Source organism: Pinus tabuliformis, chromosome 1_1 (assembly GCF_031772625.1).
Source record: "Pinus tabuliformis cultivar Carrire ecotype Pingquan chromosome 1_1, CPIR1, whole genome shotgun sequence".
Lineage (NCBI taxonomy): Eukaryota > Viridiplantae > Streptophyta > Pinopsida > Pinales > Pinaceae > Pinus > Pinus tabuliformis.
Window position 1 is genome coordinate 836,027,198 of NC_142297.1, and position 17,883 is coordinate 836,045,080.

The window sequence follows — 17,883 nt, forward strand, 5'->3', positions numbered from 1 at the left end:
AGGCTAGTTTTGTTCTAACCTATGTGCTCTCTGTACTCTCAAAGATCGTCCTCTTCAAGTCGGGCATAAGATTTGAACTTAAAAATGATATATCAAAGCTCATTATAAATATCAAGAAAATGAAAGGGTGCCATTATGACATTTCATTATTTTAAAGAGATGCCACTATTGTTTCTATTTTTAAAAGGTCATGCTTTTCTATTTTAAGCATATTTAGTTAGCAAAATAAAATAGCAATGATATATGGGTTAATTTATATGAATAAAATATAAAACTGCCAGTTTTTTATTTTATTTTAAACATGGTCAGTTAATTATTAAAAAACCAAAAACGATAAATTTTATAAATTAAAATATTTAATAAATTAATATATGGACCAATTTCATCTTTTCAATTTGAAAAACGTTAATTTATATAAATGAAATATAAAAGGGCTAGCCTTTTTTATTTTAAACATGGTCCATTAACATTAAAAAACTAAAAAGATAAATCTTATAAATAAAATATTTAATAAATTAATATATGGACCAATTTAGTTTTTTCAATTTGAAAAACCAAATAAATTATAAATTTTTTTCGATATATGAAAATTTACATATAGATTTGTTATTAAAGATTTTGAATTATTTATAAATTTAGTTTATTTTAAGTGTTTAATAATAATGATTGTTTTTTATCACCTTGCAATTCTACATTTAAGGTAATAAATTCATATATTAATAATGTATTGGTTGTATTAAGCTGAACCTATACCATTTTATTCTTATAACTCACTATTCAACTTGTGAACCACTATTCAACTATGAACCATGCACATCCAAAGAAGATCTTATCCTTCTCCACAAACTAGAGTGAAATGGTTGGTTATATGGAAGTGGAAAAAAATAGATCATATGAATAAAATATTTATGCGGGAAAAAATTATTTAAAAATATCTATATAATTTTTTTTTAAAAGTAGAAATAAATTATAATGGAAGTTTCAAATTGAAGATAATATACTCCATTAAACAATTTGATTTATCTATTTTCACATAATGTTCACTTATTAACTAATGTCTATATCAAACATCTTTTAGATATAAAGGTGGTTAATAGAATAAGTAAATAAAAATAATGGTTGTATTAAAATTTAACCCAACAACACATTTTAGATTATGGTGATGTTCTTAAACCTTTTTTATTAGTTCTTTTAATTAATGAGGTCAAGTGTGTGTCTATATAAGTTTAGTCTAACATATAGAGGAAATAACATTTTTCTGTGTAAATGTAATCAAATTCAGGTAGATATTTTTAAATTTAAGTTATCTAATTTGTAGAATTTGAGTATCCCAAAGACTTTTTTGGGTGTTGAGTTTATTTATACTTAAAAAAAAGTATTTTAAACAACAAAATCACAATCTTGCTTGAAATTGTATCACCTAATTCTGGTGAAAAAATCTATTTCATATATATGTTGACGAATTCAAAATTTTATTTTTAAATTCTTCTTCATTTTCGAAAAAGTTTTTATATATTATTGTATTGCATTAATGGGATAATGAGAAGGATTTTACCTATTATTGTATGGCATTGATGAGAATGTAGACTAACATTTTTATAATTAAAGTTAAAAAAAAAAGAATGAATTAAAATATGTAAAAATTTTATTTGGCCAAATAAAATAAAATAAATTTATACAATTAATAATTATATTCATTAATAAAAATAAAAATAAAAATAACTTTACCTTAAACTTTTTTATTTGGTAAAAAATAAAATAAAATAAAAATTAAAAATAACTCTACCTTAAAACAAAAATAATTCTAAATTAAAATAATAAGGTGTTAAACAGACATGGAAAACATAGAATAGGAAAGATAAATCAGTGAGTTCATTTTTTATTAACATCAGATATACATTTATAGTACAAATATGTGACTCTTGGGTTTCAGATCCCAAGGTCTCTTGGACTCCTTTTGTCCATTCAACTTCCACACTAACCATTTAGGATTAGGTGTCCAACATTCCCCCCCTTAATCCGAAGGGTTATGTATGAGTCCAAGAAGAGAGCTGTAATACAACATGTGCAACAAATGCATGGCAGCACTAGGCTGAATGTGCTCTATGAAATGTTGGTAAAAAGGGCGGTGGTTTAAGGATGACCACCAACACTGGAACGCTTAGTGCAGTTCCCGGAACTCTTCCAAAACTGGCAAGAAACTGAAGTTTTCTGCTAGAGGAAGTGATCCTATTGTTTTAAAGAGGGAAACCTTCAACCGTAAAAGGGAGGTCTCACCCCACATAAAAGGTAAAACTTCAACCTGAAAAGGGAAGTCTCAACCTGTGATGGTTTAAGGATAACCAACAACTCTGGGATGCTTAATGCAATTCCTGGAACTCTTCCAAAACTGGCAAGAAGCTGGAGTCTTCTGCTAGAGGAAGTGTTCTTAATCTGTGATGGTTTAAGGATGACCAACAACTCTGCGATTCTTGGAACTCTTCCAAAACTGGCAAGAAGCTGGAGTCTTCTGCTAGAGGAAGTGTCCCAGATTGCCAACTGAAGGCATGTTCAGGGGCATCTTTGTCTCTGGCTACAACTCTGAAACTGGTGTGGCAGGTTGTGACTCAGGCTCGCTTGATGTGACTTTGAAGCTTGTAGATGACCATCATTTCCCCCCCTGTCAGATACAAGGTGAGATGATGGAGAAAACTCAACTGCAAGACTGTTCAATATTCTGGAACAAGTTCTGACATGTGTTTGGAATATCTTCTTGGCTGTTGATGCCCATTGCCAAGAAGCGATCCATCCAAGATGAATCTTTGTTCTTGCAGGACGTTTGTTTCTGAAGCATCTGTGTGAAGAATGACTGGTTTTATGACAGTGCTTACATGGATGAAGATCAAAACAGTGATCTTTCAAATGGCCAACTCGGTCACAGTGTTGGCATTTCACGATCTGTTGTTTTTGTTGTTGTTGTTGCTGTGGAAGAGGGGCAGAATCTGGAACAGCTGAAGCTGAACTGTCATAAGGAGCAGGTGAACTGTCATGAATGAATCCAGCACTCTGAAACTGAATGGGCTTGGCATAGTCTGGAATATGAAAGGACAAGTCCTTGTCATATCCAAGACCAGTTCTGTGCTTGTTGTGGACAAGCTGTTCCCAAGGTCTAATGATGGGCTTGGGAAGTGCAGACTGAGTTTCTGCATCTGCATATACAACTGCTGCTTTATTTGAATGAACAGTAACATTATTGACTTGTTGTTTATGGGAGTCTGCTTCATTGTTCTGAACAGAAACAGGTTCAGAATGACTCCTTCGTTTTAATTCTTCTTGTTGTAGCTGTGTTTCAGGCTGCAAAAAATCAACTTTGTCTTGTGCATATTGTAGACATGTCTGAATTTTTGAGAGAGAGCCTTTGCTGATTTGGAATGTTTCATGATTAGAGGAATGTATCAGAGTTTTTAAGAACTCTAATACTTCAGTAATTTGAGGCATATTATTCATTGTCAAAATTACACCCCTTTAAAAGACTGATTACAACTATGACCCAATGAGTAAAAGTAACACCCACTCACAGTACCAAGACACAGAAAAATCCTTTGTAAATGTGCAGCAAATGAATCAAGGAACAGAAACTATAATGATTTTTAAATACAGTTCCACAACTGGGGCAACAACAACTGCAAACTTACTTGGATCCTTCAAATACTCCTTCCCTTTTGAATCAGAAATGATGGCTAACAAAACTTCAACAATTATAACACTGTCATGGACAGGACTTGAATGTTCATATGCCTTGACTGGGGTACGAATCAGTATCCTCTGATTTTGCCACTTTCTTCAAAGAAGACAATAGTCCACTTCCAGATTTGCATGATAACAAATGATTTTCAGATCAACCTCATTACATTCCAACACACTATTACTTAAATGAACCAGTCGAAGGAAACAACATAACAAGAGCTAGCTAGTATGGTGGTTGCATGCTGCACTATGCATTGGGTATACGAATGACCACAGGTCATCAATGACCCTTTCGATGCCTATCGAGCTCACACAGAGATAGAGGCATTCCCACACTACTTCTGGTCTTTGGTAGGTTACTCCTTTATTGTGGATGATTATCTATATAAATGATGCTTATAATGAAGATCAACACATTTTCCCAGCATTAGCTCTTAAATCATCAGCGGCGATCTCCATGTCTCCATAAACTTTACGGTTGGAAACAGTAGAAGTTGTCTGAGATCTCTGTGATTGAATAGCACTGTACAACAACCTAACCACCTGCGCAATGGATTGCGCTTAGGGAAGTGTCCTCGAAGATTTTCCACAACCTTGTCATGAAAAGTCAACTCCCATTGCAAATACCCAGGATTTTGTTTCACGGGAGATTCGGTATCTGAGTTACTACTCCGAGACAGTAAAGAGAAATTGCAAATTACCCCGGCCAAAAATTCTCCGAGAAAAAAGGCTTCAGTGAATTACAGCCACGGCGAATCCGACTATTCGACAGTCTTCTGCAAATAGCTGTAGAAGAGCTTGATACCTAGCAAGCCACGTCTGGTATATAACTCTCGAAATCGCACAGCTAAAGCTGTTGCACTGATAAACAGCGGTACCTTGTTGGACAAAATAGGGTTTTGAATTTGGAAGCCTTTATTTTGTTCGAATAAATCTGATCTCGGCTCCCAAACCAAACAGTTGGATTCTCATAGTCATCGACTGCATCATTCAACGCAGGCTCCACTAAAAGGCGACTTCAAGATGACATTGTTGATGAGGACATTGTTTCAAATCTGAACCTTTCCTCTCTGCTCTGTGCTTGATCGACAATGTTTCCAGCGAGAAGATCTCACCAGTGCTCCAAAATTCTTATCACATGACCGAGGTAAGCATATATGTGTGGAGAGCCAACGATGCGTATTGGAGAGCCAATGGTGTAGGCGAAGGCCAGAGATGTTGACTGCGAATTAAAGCAGAGATAACAGCGTATATTGGGAGCAACATACAACGTATTGGGAGCAACGTGGAGAGGCATGAGCAACCGGAGGTCTGGCAATGAAGGTATGCGTATTGGAGAGGCCGGAGGTCTAGCAATGGAACGCTGGCAGCGCTTAAGGGAGAAATACAGTGAAGAGAGGCAACAGAGGCAGGAAAATGGTTCCCCTATGCAAAAGAGGCCTCAACTGACTCTAGATGGACAACATTCGATTCGAGGAATGAATTCAACAATTAAAACAATTGATGTGGTGCACTACAAGGCACTGTAGCGAAAAATATGAAAAATCAAAGTCATTATTGAGTCGATCACACGCCTATCTTCTCATCCCCCGGCATCGGCATAGAGACCAGAACATTCTGGAGTGCATTCTTTTCAAATTGTTGCAAGGGAGTGAGCGGTTATGATGCAGCGTAAGAAAAAATTTCAGACCATTGACCTAGCATGTAATATAGATCGACGCCATTACTTGTTCGCTTCCTCCATAAATCGAGTGACTAGACCATTAAAGATTGCAGCCGCAGACCTTAACTTGCTAGATTATGAGATTCCTTTCGCTGAGCACACGGACGGTTCCAACCGGAGACAGTTTTAATGCATTGCACATTTAGAACGATGATACCAGCTGCGTCCTCCACAATATTCTTTGTCAGGCAGCGTTCACCAATCCAGCGGCGTATTGAGTCTCTCAAACCGGTGAGAGCGTTAGGGTTTTAGTAACCGTCAGTAAGAAAAAGAGCTAACTTGATAGAGGCAGCACAGGCTTGGCAGAGACGCAGGACAGAGGCAGTCAAGCTATTCAAACACATTCAGTAACGCAGGTGAGAATAATCAGGTGAATTGTCAGGCAGTAGAGGCGCAGGAAGGCAAGGTGCTCAGTAGTGTCAAGTATGCGTGGAACGTTACAGATAATGAATACCAGGCCAGCGCTATTCAAGGCAGCTCAGACACAGGTAATGAAGACCACGTCGGCGCTATTCAAGGCAGCTCAGACACAGGTAATGAAGACCACGCTGATATATTTGAATTTGCAGATCTAGCACGCCAATTTTACTATTTCAGGATTATGGGTAGAGGTGCAGCACTGACATGCACATAAAAGGCCACAGAAACACAAGTGGCTCTGATACCATGTTAAACAGACATGGAAAACATAGAATAGGAAAGATAAATCAGTGAGTCCATTTTTTATTAACATCAGATATACATTTATAGTACAAATATGTGACTCTTGGGTTTCAGATCCCAAGGTCTCTTGGACTCCTTTTGTCCATTCAACTTCCACACTAACCATTTAGGATTAGGTGTCCAACATAAGGTAAATTTGACTTCTACCAAGCATCCAAAGAGATCCAATCTCTTTTCTATTTAAGTATAATATCAAGACATTTGATTCCTATGGGCTTGGTAAATCCACACATAAAATTGATCTATATTGGTCTTAAAATTACTTAAATAATTAAATGTCTTTTAAATTTATACACTATTTAATTATACAAATAATTAATAAGAACAAAATAATAATAAATAATTATACCAAAACTCTAATATTTCTAGTATTTTCTAATATTTTTTAAAACATTTACTAAACAATATATATTTATGTTTATAATAATATTGTTTAAGTTGGGGAATTTGCAAAATCCAAATGCCACATCATTTTTCAACGAGTTCAATCTCTTGATAAGTTTAACCTTAAAACTAATGTTATTAAGAAATGAATAAATAATAATAATAGTTTATGTGACTTATCTAACAATAAAAGAAAAATAATAATAATAATTATTCTTAAAGAAATTTCACTCTATACCAAGTAGAAAAGATGTTTAACCATTACACTAAGTAGAAAATATAGTTCACTATTCATATTAAGTGTTTATTCTAGTTTAATGGATATAAATGAAGATGATAATAATAATAATAATAAAATGTGAAGTGTAGTTTATACTTTATATTGAAAATTGTGTAATTTAATAAAAATGGTTAAATAATAATATTATTATTAATTTACACATTTATATTATATTTGGAAAAATTCTTTATATCATTCTCTAAAATAAAATATGAGAACTATCTCACATTTATTAATACAACAATAATAAATATGTACCAAAAAAATTGTAATGTAAAGACTTTATTTATGAAATCTAAAATTATGCATCAAAATAGGTTGAAGTTTATCCTAGTCTACCTTTAGGGAAAAATAAAACTTTAAAAAAATTGTAATGTAAAGACTTTATTTATGAAATCTAAAATTATACATCAAAATAGGTTGAAGTTTATCCTAGTCTACCTTTAGGGAAAAATAAAACTTCAATCTTAACAGTAACCATATGAAAAGTTTGCTAATGTTTATCTAAAAAACCAAAAAAAATAGTCTAGTGTGCTAGGCTTAATAAACTGAAAAAGAGAACAATATGGAAACTATCATCCAGACATCATATTTATAGATCTTCACAAGCTTCCTAGGGAGAAAATTAGGTCAAGGGGGATGCCTAAACGAGTCTCTAGTTGCTTGAGTATGCAATCTATGGAACACATATATTCGACTACATCTTGTCCAACATTAATAAAATCTCATGTTTTTCTTAATTCCTGTCAATCAACACTCATCCCAACAACAATTTCAAATTCCAATATATGTCGATTTTGGCAGTAGTCTTTCAACTACACATAGGCAGGTGTGAAACCCCTGCCCACTTTATTTTCACCAATACTTATGAGTACGGGCTATGCCTAACATTTAATACTTAGCTATTTTTCTTCACTTCTACTAAGCATTATCATTACATAGTGGAAATAACGTTTACATCATCATCATCATGTCATAAAATATGCACAACGTAAATAATTTCTTTTAAATAGGAGGGGAAACTCACTGAATATTAGAGTCTTCCCAAATACAATAATTTAGTCGTTTTATAATTTCATTTACAAGTACAGCCTTGCTAGGAAACTCCAAATTTCACCTTAGCAAGATTTCCAATTTTCTATAGTTTCTGCCTACTCGTGTCAGGTCGCCCACCTCACCGGGTCGGGTCGCCCTTCGTTCAACAGTACCCACCCGTGAACGTTGGTTTAGGGCCGCCCACCTCCGTGTAGCATTGTGTCGTCTCAGTAGCATTGTGCAGAGGTGCCCAACTTATCGGGTTGGGTCGCCCTTTCGCATTCAGCACCGCCCACACACTCCTAGCTCGTCGAAACATTCATTCAGCCTGCTCCCCGTGCAGACCCACCCAACTGGGTCGGGTTGCCCTTCGCGTTCAGAGCTACCCGTGCCTACCATTCAGACCACTAGCGCACGCCTCCAACTCATCAACCTTGTCCTCTGTGCAGACCTACACAACCGGGTTGGGTTGTTCGGCTGCACCCGCGGGTGAGGTCGCCTAGCTCGGTCAGGTTGCCTAGACTCACTATAGCTTGGTTCGCCTAGGCCTAGCTCACCGAACAGTTCGCCCATTCACCCATCCATCAATCCACTATAGCTCGCTCGTGCATGCTTGCCCAAACCTGCAACTTGCCCTTTTGTTCTCTTGGCTTGCCACTACGACGCTGCTTCCGCCTGCACCTTGCCTTCACCTTCTTTTGGATTTTTTTTTAAGTCACCAAGTTCTTGCTTGATGCTTGTCACTTGGACTTCGATTTTCCTTCTCCTCCAAGTCGCCATCTCCTACTTATACCTATCGCCGAATGTGTTTAGGCGGGTCGGCATGCCCCTAGGCCAATCTCTCAACTCGTTCTCTAATCGTTGGGTCCACTTCCACATGTCGGCCCGCCTAGGGTGGCCAACTCCACACGTTGGCCCACCTAACACAACTAGGGGAATCTAGCTCAACTCCTCTCTTTACCCTCGCTTGTTTCAGAATAAAAATTAGCAAACTGACCAACTGGCACCTCTAACGAGCCTGCATAATTCTCTTCACCTATTTTGCACAAGTTCGCCTAAATCAAAAGGCTAGTTTTTTTCTAAGCTATGTGCTCTTTGTACTCTCAAAGATCGTCCTCTTCAAGTTGGGCATAAGATTTGAACTTAAAAAATGATATATCAAAGCTCATTTATAAATATCAAGAAAATGAAAGGGTGCCATTATGACATTTCACTATTTTGAGGAGATGCCACCATTGTTTCTCTTTTTAAAAGGTCATGCTTTTCTATTTTAAGCATAGTTAGTTAGCAATTCAAAATAGCAATGATATATGGGTTAATTTACATAAATAAAATATAAAACCACGTTTTTTTTTTTTTAAACATTCCGTTAACTACTAAAAACTAAAAAGATAAATTTTATAAATAAAATATTTAGTAAATTAATATATGGGCCAATTTCGTTTTTTAATTTGAAAAACCAGGTTAATTTATATAAATAAAATATAAAACAACTAGCCTTTTTTATTTTAAACATGGTCCATTAACCATTAAAAAACTCAAAAAATAAATCTTATAAATAAAATATTTAGTAAAGTAATATATGGACCAATTTTGTTTTTTCAATTTGAAAAACCAAATAAATTATAGGTTTTTTTTTCGAAATATGAAAATTTACATATAGTTTTGTTATTAAATATTTTGAATTATATATAAATTTAGTTTATTTTAAGTGTTTAATAATAATAATTGTTTTTTTCACCTTACTTGCAATTCTACATGTAAGGTAATAAATTCATATATCAATAATGTATTGGTTGTATTAAGATGAATCTATACTATTTTATTATTATAACTCACTATTCAACTATGAACCATGCACACCCAAAGAAGATCTTGTCCTTCTCCAAATGGTTGGTTATATGGAAACGGAAAAAAGTAGATTATATGAATAATATATTTATATGGAAAAAAATAATATAATATTATTTAAAAATATCTGTAAAAAAAATAAAATTTAAAAAGTAGAAATAAATTATAATGAAACTTTCAATATTGAAGATAAATTTTTTTTGTTAACTTTGGCAACGCTGCTATCTATATTTCAAAAGCAAAATTTACATCCATCATATGTCCCAGGTGGTTAACCTGCCCGAAGGAAACCAGGCAACCACCTGTCTACATTAAATCTAAAATTTGAAAATGTTCATCTCTGTGTTTCGAACATGTTTGCTCTTCCGAGCTCTAATCATTATCCTAGCTTTTATTCTAAGGTAATACATCAAAATTCAGTTTATTGCTTAAAACACACTAACAGACTTAACATACTGCATTAGTCCTCATCCAAGGAGATTATCGGGGCAGGCGCCTTGGCGCTTGATCCAGGGATCTCGCTTCTCTGCTCCATTATCCATTTCATATCCCTCAGCATCTGTTCAATTCTCCCCAAGATGAGGTTGTTGCGAGAGGCCTGAATTTGTACAGCTGCAATTTCCTTAAGAAGCACATACTTCATGCTTTCCATTTCTTCCTGGTTCTGGTTTCGTAACTGCTCATTCTGTTGCTGCATTTCCTCCTCTTCTTCTTCCTGGATAGCCTAATTCATGTTCATGGCTCTGGCTACCACATGCTTCATTATCCAGTAATGTTGGATCGTTTTATTGAAGAGTGAGCTGTGGCTGCGCGAGTTGCTGAGGTCTAGCACCATGGCCTCCCATTCTCCCCTAGGGACCTCCTGGTTCAAGTTGATTGCTCTCAGCTCTCTCTCACAACCATTTATCTGCTCCTATATTTTGGGTGGGTTCCCCGCCATGTAAGCATCTATAATGCTCATCATGTGTTTGGCCTCCGATTTTCTACCTCTCGTTTTCTGATTTTTGTTGGTTCCCTCTTCCTTTTTTGGAACCTTTTTTGCTTTTCGCGGGGCCATGTTCCTTCTGGATTGAATGCTGCACTTTACTGAATATTTCTTACCTATCAAGACATGATAACATAAGTCAAGAACACGGTTTAGAATTTGTGTTTTGATCCAGTTACTTGCCCTCCTTTCCTTACCAGGGTTCTGGTTTCCCGGGATTTGAGAATGGTGTGAAGGCACAACACGCACCGAGGGCCAGCCTATAAATTGGCCCATTTCATTTTCTCCACTCGAAATGGTTATGGGTACCCTTCGTTGCCCATGTTGTTGGCTTTCTGAGGGTTTGTCCAGGTCATCTTTTCTCCCCAACTGTCGAAGGGGATGGCTTTCTCTCCTTTCTTCCAGGGATTTCCTACTCATTTTCCCTCTGGGCTTTTCTACAGAAGTGTTTGGTGCTAGGGTCTGACTACTTACATGGTTATCTCTCCTTCCTAAGATTCCTTCCTTCCCCTCTCTGAGAACTATGCTGGGATTGGTTTTTCCTCTCCCCATGAAACCTTTATTCTTTTTCTTCGGATGACCAGAAGATTTCCTCGGAGCTAGGGCTTTTTGGCTTGCTCCTCTGGTCAAGGTTGGACACTGCTACCTGGGTCTGGGGTTTCCTACATATAGGTTATGTCTATCTTCTGATCTAAGCCTCATGGTCTTCTCAGGAAATTTACTTAGACTCCTACTTCTAGCTACAGCGTAAAAGACCGAGCAGGAGAATGAGTCTACATACCACCTTACCCTGCCGTTGTCGTATCCTTTGTCTGTTCACTGCTCCTGTCTACCATCTTTCTTCGTTCCAGCTGGCTTCGTGCTCTGCTGCATGAAAATTACTAATGCCACCTCAGGCCCTCTTTGGTTTATTCCTATCCTTCTGTCCCTTCAAACCTCCACCTGTCCTGTTTCTTTCCCGGCACTCTTTCCCGAGTCCTCTTCTCAGGATGTGCCTCGATCATTCTGTCCGCCTTTACTCCCCATCACTCCTATGTCCTCCCGGATGCTCTTGCCATATACTTTCTATCCTTTTTCTGCCACTTGCCATCCCTTCTCTGACCCTTTGCCCGGCTCCACACCTGCCCTCCACCATCTCATTCCTTGATTGCACCTCTACTGGCTTCTCGGGATGCGATCCATCCCTGCCCTGCTCCGTCAGCTGCCCTTTTTTCCATTTACTCCTTTCATTTCTCGCATGTGTCCTATCTGTCATCACCTGTTGTGTACTTTCCCTGCGTCTGCCACTTGCTTCCTTTTCTTGAACATTCCTCTCTGGATCGCTATTGCCACCGTTATCGACTTCTAGGAGTTTTTGCAACTGCGCCTTCTCCTCCGGGTGAGGGAGCTCTGTTCCTCCGAGGTCCATCGACCTTCCCCTGTTTCGGCTTCCCCAATTAGCTAGCCAGTCTGCCGGTCTGTTGCCTGTTCGCCTTACATGTGTGGGAATAAGATAGTCTATTCTGTTTATCAATTTCCCTATTTCACTGGTTAACCATGCTGTTCTCCAGCTCCTGCTAATCTTTTCCACCAGTGTCTTGTTTTGCAGTTGTTTTACCATGTCAACTACCAGTTTCGAATCACCTTCAATTTGAAGGTTCTGGTACTTTTCCCGGATGGCAATTTCAAGTCCACGTTTTAGTGCGTGTAACTCCTCTTCATTGTTTGTTTCTTCTCCAAATCCATCGCAAAGATTCTCAGAGTGGTTCCTCCATCATTCCTGAGTAGCCCCCCTATTCCTGCTTCTCCCGAGTTACCTTTTGATGCCCCATCAAAGTTTAGATTGACTAAACCTTGCGGTGGATGCCTGTAAGTGCTAATCTCCTCGACCTCTTTGGCTTTGGTTTTACTTTGTGTTCTGTCTATCATACTTTGTTTTAATTGTAAACGCTGCAAAATTCTCTCCTTTGTTTGGTTAATCTTCCAGTCTTCATCATTCCACCTTTCTGTTAAAATAGTTTCTTTGATATTTTGTATTGTTTGTTTCCATATTTCGGCCAGGGTTCTCCTTTCTTCTTTAAACATCACGCTATTTATTTCCCTCCAGATGTTCTAAAGCATGAACCCTGTGGAAAACATCCACGCGCGATTTAAGATCTGGTTCTGGTAAGGTTTTCTTGGCCAATTTTCCAGAGTATTTTTTATATTATGGTAGTTTCTATGACATATTTCAAACGTTTGTTGGTGATTTCTCCACAGGTTGCTACTGATGGTGCAGCTATTTGTTAGGTGCTCCATCGTATCCTCCTGTTCGTGGCATAGTGCGCATCGTGAGGGTCCCTGTGTGCCTTTTTTCCGTATTGGATCTCAGATTATTGCCCGCCCATGATGTAAAGTCCATAGAAATAAGGTTACTTTAGGCCAAGTCTTGATTTTCTAGATGTTTTTCCATTTTTTTTATTCTGTCTATCAATTATGCCCTGATTCTAAATAATAGCCCTCTGCTATAGAGAATGTGCCTTTTATTCAGGTTCCCCATCAGAGTATTTCCTTCCCTGTTTTAACCGCAACTTTCCTGGATTCCATTTCTTTGTTGTAATCACCCCAGCTTGCTGTCTTTGGGGCTACTACCCAGTCATCCTTTTGCTTCCAATTTTTCCAGTATTCCCTGCTGCTTTGCTTCCAGAAGTTTTCGACCAATCCCCCCTCTGTTCGGGAGGTAAATTCATGGATTTCTTGGAGGGCTTCTTTATGGAGAAGATTTTCTCGTTGTTGCCAAGATTCCTCTGTTTGTCTTCTCATCATGTCTTCTAGTTTCTCTGCTGCCTTGTATTTCTTCTCCCAAATTTTCTTCCATAGGTCCTGTCTGCCCTGTGTCCACCTCCACCATAGTTTTGCGCCCATCACTTGGTTGAGTGTATAAGGGTCACGTAGACCTAAGCCTCCATCTTTGATTGGTTTGCTGAGCCATTCCCAGGAGAGCAATGCCCATTTTCATGTTTTACTTGTTCCTTGCCATAAAAATTTCTTAAACATGGCTACTAATTTTTGACAAATAGATTTAGGGACAGCTTGTCTAGACATCTAGTATATTGGGATGGATTGCAATACTGCTCTTAGTAGGATTATCCGTTAGGGGTATTCAGAGACCATAATGTCTAATTATCTATCTTCTTTCTTATGTTGCTTATGAGAGGTCCCCAATTCGCTACTCTGTACTGATACTCATTGAGCATTATGCCAAGATACTTTGCTGGGAAATTTCCTACTCGAAATCCCATTGTTCTAGCCAAAAATCTTTGGGATGCTACCTCAGTGTTAAAGAAGAAGATTTCTTATTTCTCATTGTTAATCTCTGTGCCTGAGGCTTTCATGAAATCTGAGAGAATTTTTAGGATCTGCTGGGCTTCCTTAAGAGTGGCTTGTCCATAGATCATTACATCATCTACGAATTGCTAATGTGTTATAGGAATTTCGTTACCCCAAATTCGCAGTCCCTTTATCTGTTCATTGGCCAAGTGTGCTTTCACCAGCTTGCCCATACCTTCTACTACTAGAATGAATAGAAACGGGGAGAGGGGATCTCCCTGTCTAAGCCCTCTTGTGGGGTTAAAGGCTTCCGAAAGGGTTCCATTTAGCATGACTGACATCACCGGGGTACTTGCCATTGACATTATCCATTTCACTCATCTCTCGTCAAAGCCATGAGCCTTTAGGATACCCCCCAGGCATTCCCAACTAAGATGATCATAAGCCTTTGCCAGATCCAGTTTTATAAGCATGCCTTTGTTTCTGGAGTTTTTCAGTGAGTGTATTACCTCTTGAGCAACTACTATACCATCCGTTATCTGTCTTCCTTTAACAAATCCAGTTTTCTCCCGAGCTATGAGATTAGGCAAGATTGGTTTAAGTTTGTTTACCATTATTGTAGCAAGTATTTTGTATACTACATTACATAGAGCTATTGGTCTGAAGCCTTGGGGTTCTTCCGAGTTCTCCATTTTCGGAATCAGAGCAAGGAAGGTGGCGTTTAGGGCCGGGTGCATGCGCTTTGTACATCTCGATTCTTCCACGAGTTCCACGAGTTCTTGCTTCATGTAGCTCCAAGAGGCTTGGTAAAATTCTATAGTAAATCCGTCAGGCCTCGGGTCCTTGTTCTTTGCCATTTTTTTTACCACGTCCTCCACTTATTCTTTCGTGATCACCCTGAGTAGAGCCAAATTTTGATCTCTGGTCACTTTTTTAGGAATATATTAGCACACACTTTTTTAGGAATATATTGGCACACATTAGTAATTTCTTCCTCCCTTCGTATATTAGGTTCTGTTAAGATCCCTTTGAAGTAATCTACTACTAACTTCTCCATTTCTTCTTGTTGAAGTACCCTGTTCCCTTGACTGTCCTTGAGTGAAAAGATTCTATTATGCTGTTTGTGGTTCAACAATGGTTTATGAAAGAATTTTGAATTTTTCTCCCCTTCTTTCAACCATTGGAATCGTGATTTTTGTTTCCATAGAATTTCTTCTTGCTTTCTTCTTTCCCCAATTTGGGTAATCACCCTCCCTTCCTCCTCTGCCAGCGCCGCACTTCTTCCTCCCTCTATGCTTTGTTGTTGGATTCTCTCCATTCTTGTATGTAGTTTTTCTTTCTCTTTTTGAATGTTACCAAATTCCTTTCTGTTCCATTTATTTATTTTTCCTTTTATATCTTTTAGTCTAATTTGGAACGTATGCATTTTGTTTCTACCTTCCATGCTAGTTTTACTCTCCTGCCACCAAGTTTTCATTTTGTCTATGAAGATTGGATCTCTTAGCCAAAAGGCCTCGAACCAGAATGGCCTTTTTTTATTCTGAGGATTCATAGCAATCTCCAGTTTAATAGGCCAGTGGTCCGACCCTATAGATGGGAGAATGGAAGCTTCATAGAAGATATCATTTCCTATTAATTGTTCAGAGGCTAGAAATCTGTCTAGTCTTGACGTTATTTGTTTGTTCCCACCTCTTCTGTTATTCCAGATAAATTTTCCATTTATAGTTGGAATGTCCACCAACCTTAGTTCCATTTGCAAATCTCTGAATCTCTCCATCTCCAGGTCCTCTCTCTGTATTCCTCCTTTCTTCTCTTCTTTGGATGTTGTCATATTGAAGTCTCCTGCAATGATCCACATCTGTTCCTGATGCATATTCCCAAGCTTTTGCATATGAGTGAGGAATCTACCTCGATCTACTGGGGTGTGGGGCCCATAGACTGTTGAAACTAGAAACCATTCACTTTTCCCTATGAGTCTAAACTTTACTGTAAGGATTCTGGGCAGTCCTATCCACCAGTCTGTTATAACTTCTACTAGATTCTAGATGACTGCTATCCCTCCCACACTTCCTTTAGCATATAGGGTTACTTGCTCATATTTAGGTTTAATTTTATTTAAAATTTCCTCCATCTTCTGGCCTGAGATTTTGGTTTCCTGGAGCAACATAATCTTTGGTTTGTCTTTTCTCAGCCGTTCCGCTAGGTGTCTCTGCTTCCCTTTACTATTCAGACCTCTTATATTCTAGGATGTCATTATCATTAGGGGGTTTGATTGAGGTTTTGGAACACCGCCGAAAGCGGAACAACTCTCCCTATGTTCACTAACATTTCCCCCATTAACTGGATGGAATATTTAATGTTTTTCCATCCTTGTTTCTTCCCTCCTTTTACTTTTCCTTACTTGTCTGGTCAACTGTCCTTCTGACTCTCTTGATGTTCTTCAGTCACTGTTTTTCCTTTTCCCTGTTTGGATTGATATTGCTGGAATGTTTCCGCATAGAGTCTTCTTTGATCCTTGGGGATAAATCACTCATCTAAGTTTCTCCATTCACTTAATAACTCTCTCAGGACTTCTTCTTCTATGCTTAGGTCTTCCCCCCTGTTTATCTCCATTTCTGTCTCCATATTTTCTGTATGTTCTTCCTGTTCTTTGATTTTTTCTGGGATATCACTCAGTGCTTTTCTCTTGGTGTGGGTCCTTTCGCTACTGGAGCTGGTGTCTTTCTCTTTGTCTTCCTGGTATTCCATTGTTTGATCCTCATCTTCCCCTTCTTCTTAGAGGATTTCGAATCTATTTGATTTACCTGGGTGTGTTTATTGTACCTGGGTGTTTGTTTGTTTGTTTGTTTGTTTGTTTTTTTTTTGCTGCTTACATTTTCTCTCTTCCTCTTCCATTGTTAGGGGACACTCTTTTACCAGGTGTCCATATTCATGAAATTTGCGGCATCTAAAGGTATATGTTCATAGTCCAGGGTTTGCTGCCAAACTTCTTCGTGGTACTCTGACTCTATTGTATCTGGGATCAGGTTAGCAATGTTCATGTATACACATATCCTATCATACGAAGTATATCTTCCTTTTTTTGTAGTTTCCGCTATTTTCACAAAACTCCCAATCGTGTTTCCTATCCCTTCCAGGATTTCTGGGTCCCAGAAGTCCATTGGTAGACCAAATAATCTAACCCATATTGGTGCTGCTAAAAAGTTTTCCTTATTGGGGTTATAGCATTCTTCCCAATATCTCATGAATAGACCAGCATTATAGTAAAAATAATGATCCAGGTGGATGTTGGTGGCCACCCACCTATCCCATTTGGACCCCCACAACTGTCTCTTTCAATTTTTCTGTTTCCTTAATTATAGCACAATTTACTATTTTTAGCAGTTTTTCAGGTCCTAAACTTCCGGAGCCGTTTTGAGGCCCTAAACGACGTTTTTTGGGAAATCCACTGCCAACGATTTTTTTGACTAAAAATCATCTTTTCCATCGTAGTCCTCGAAGATATCTTTCCAACGGGCTATCATGCGCGTCAAACAGAGATAGTACGACCAATTCGCGACCCCGGGAAGTTGATGTACCAACTTACCCAAAAACGGGGCCCACAATTTGGCGTTTCATCTTCTAGGGTTAGGTTTTGGAATGTGAAGGGTTTTCCATTATTTCTCAACAATAAATAGGCCCTCGAGCCTCATTGTAACATAGTTTTTGGAGAACAGTTCAGAGGCATGTAGCCGACACATCTCTTCTCAGAGATAAGCTACCATCGCCCTAGCTCGGTTATTTCCATTTCTATTTGTAAGCATATTTCAGTATTTTACAGTAATGAAATGAAGTATTATTTCCGCTGCATATTTGTCTTTATGGTTATCTCCGTATTTTATTGCGTTC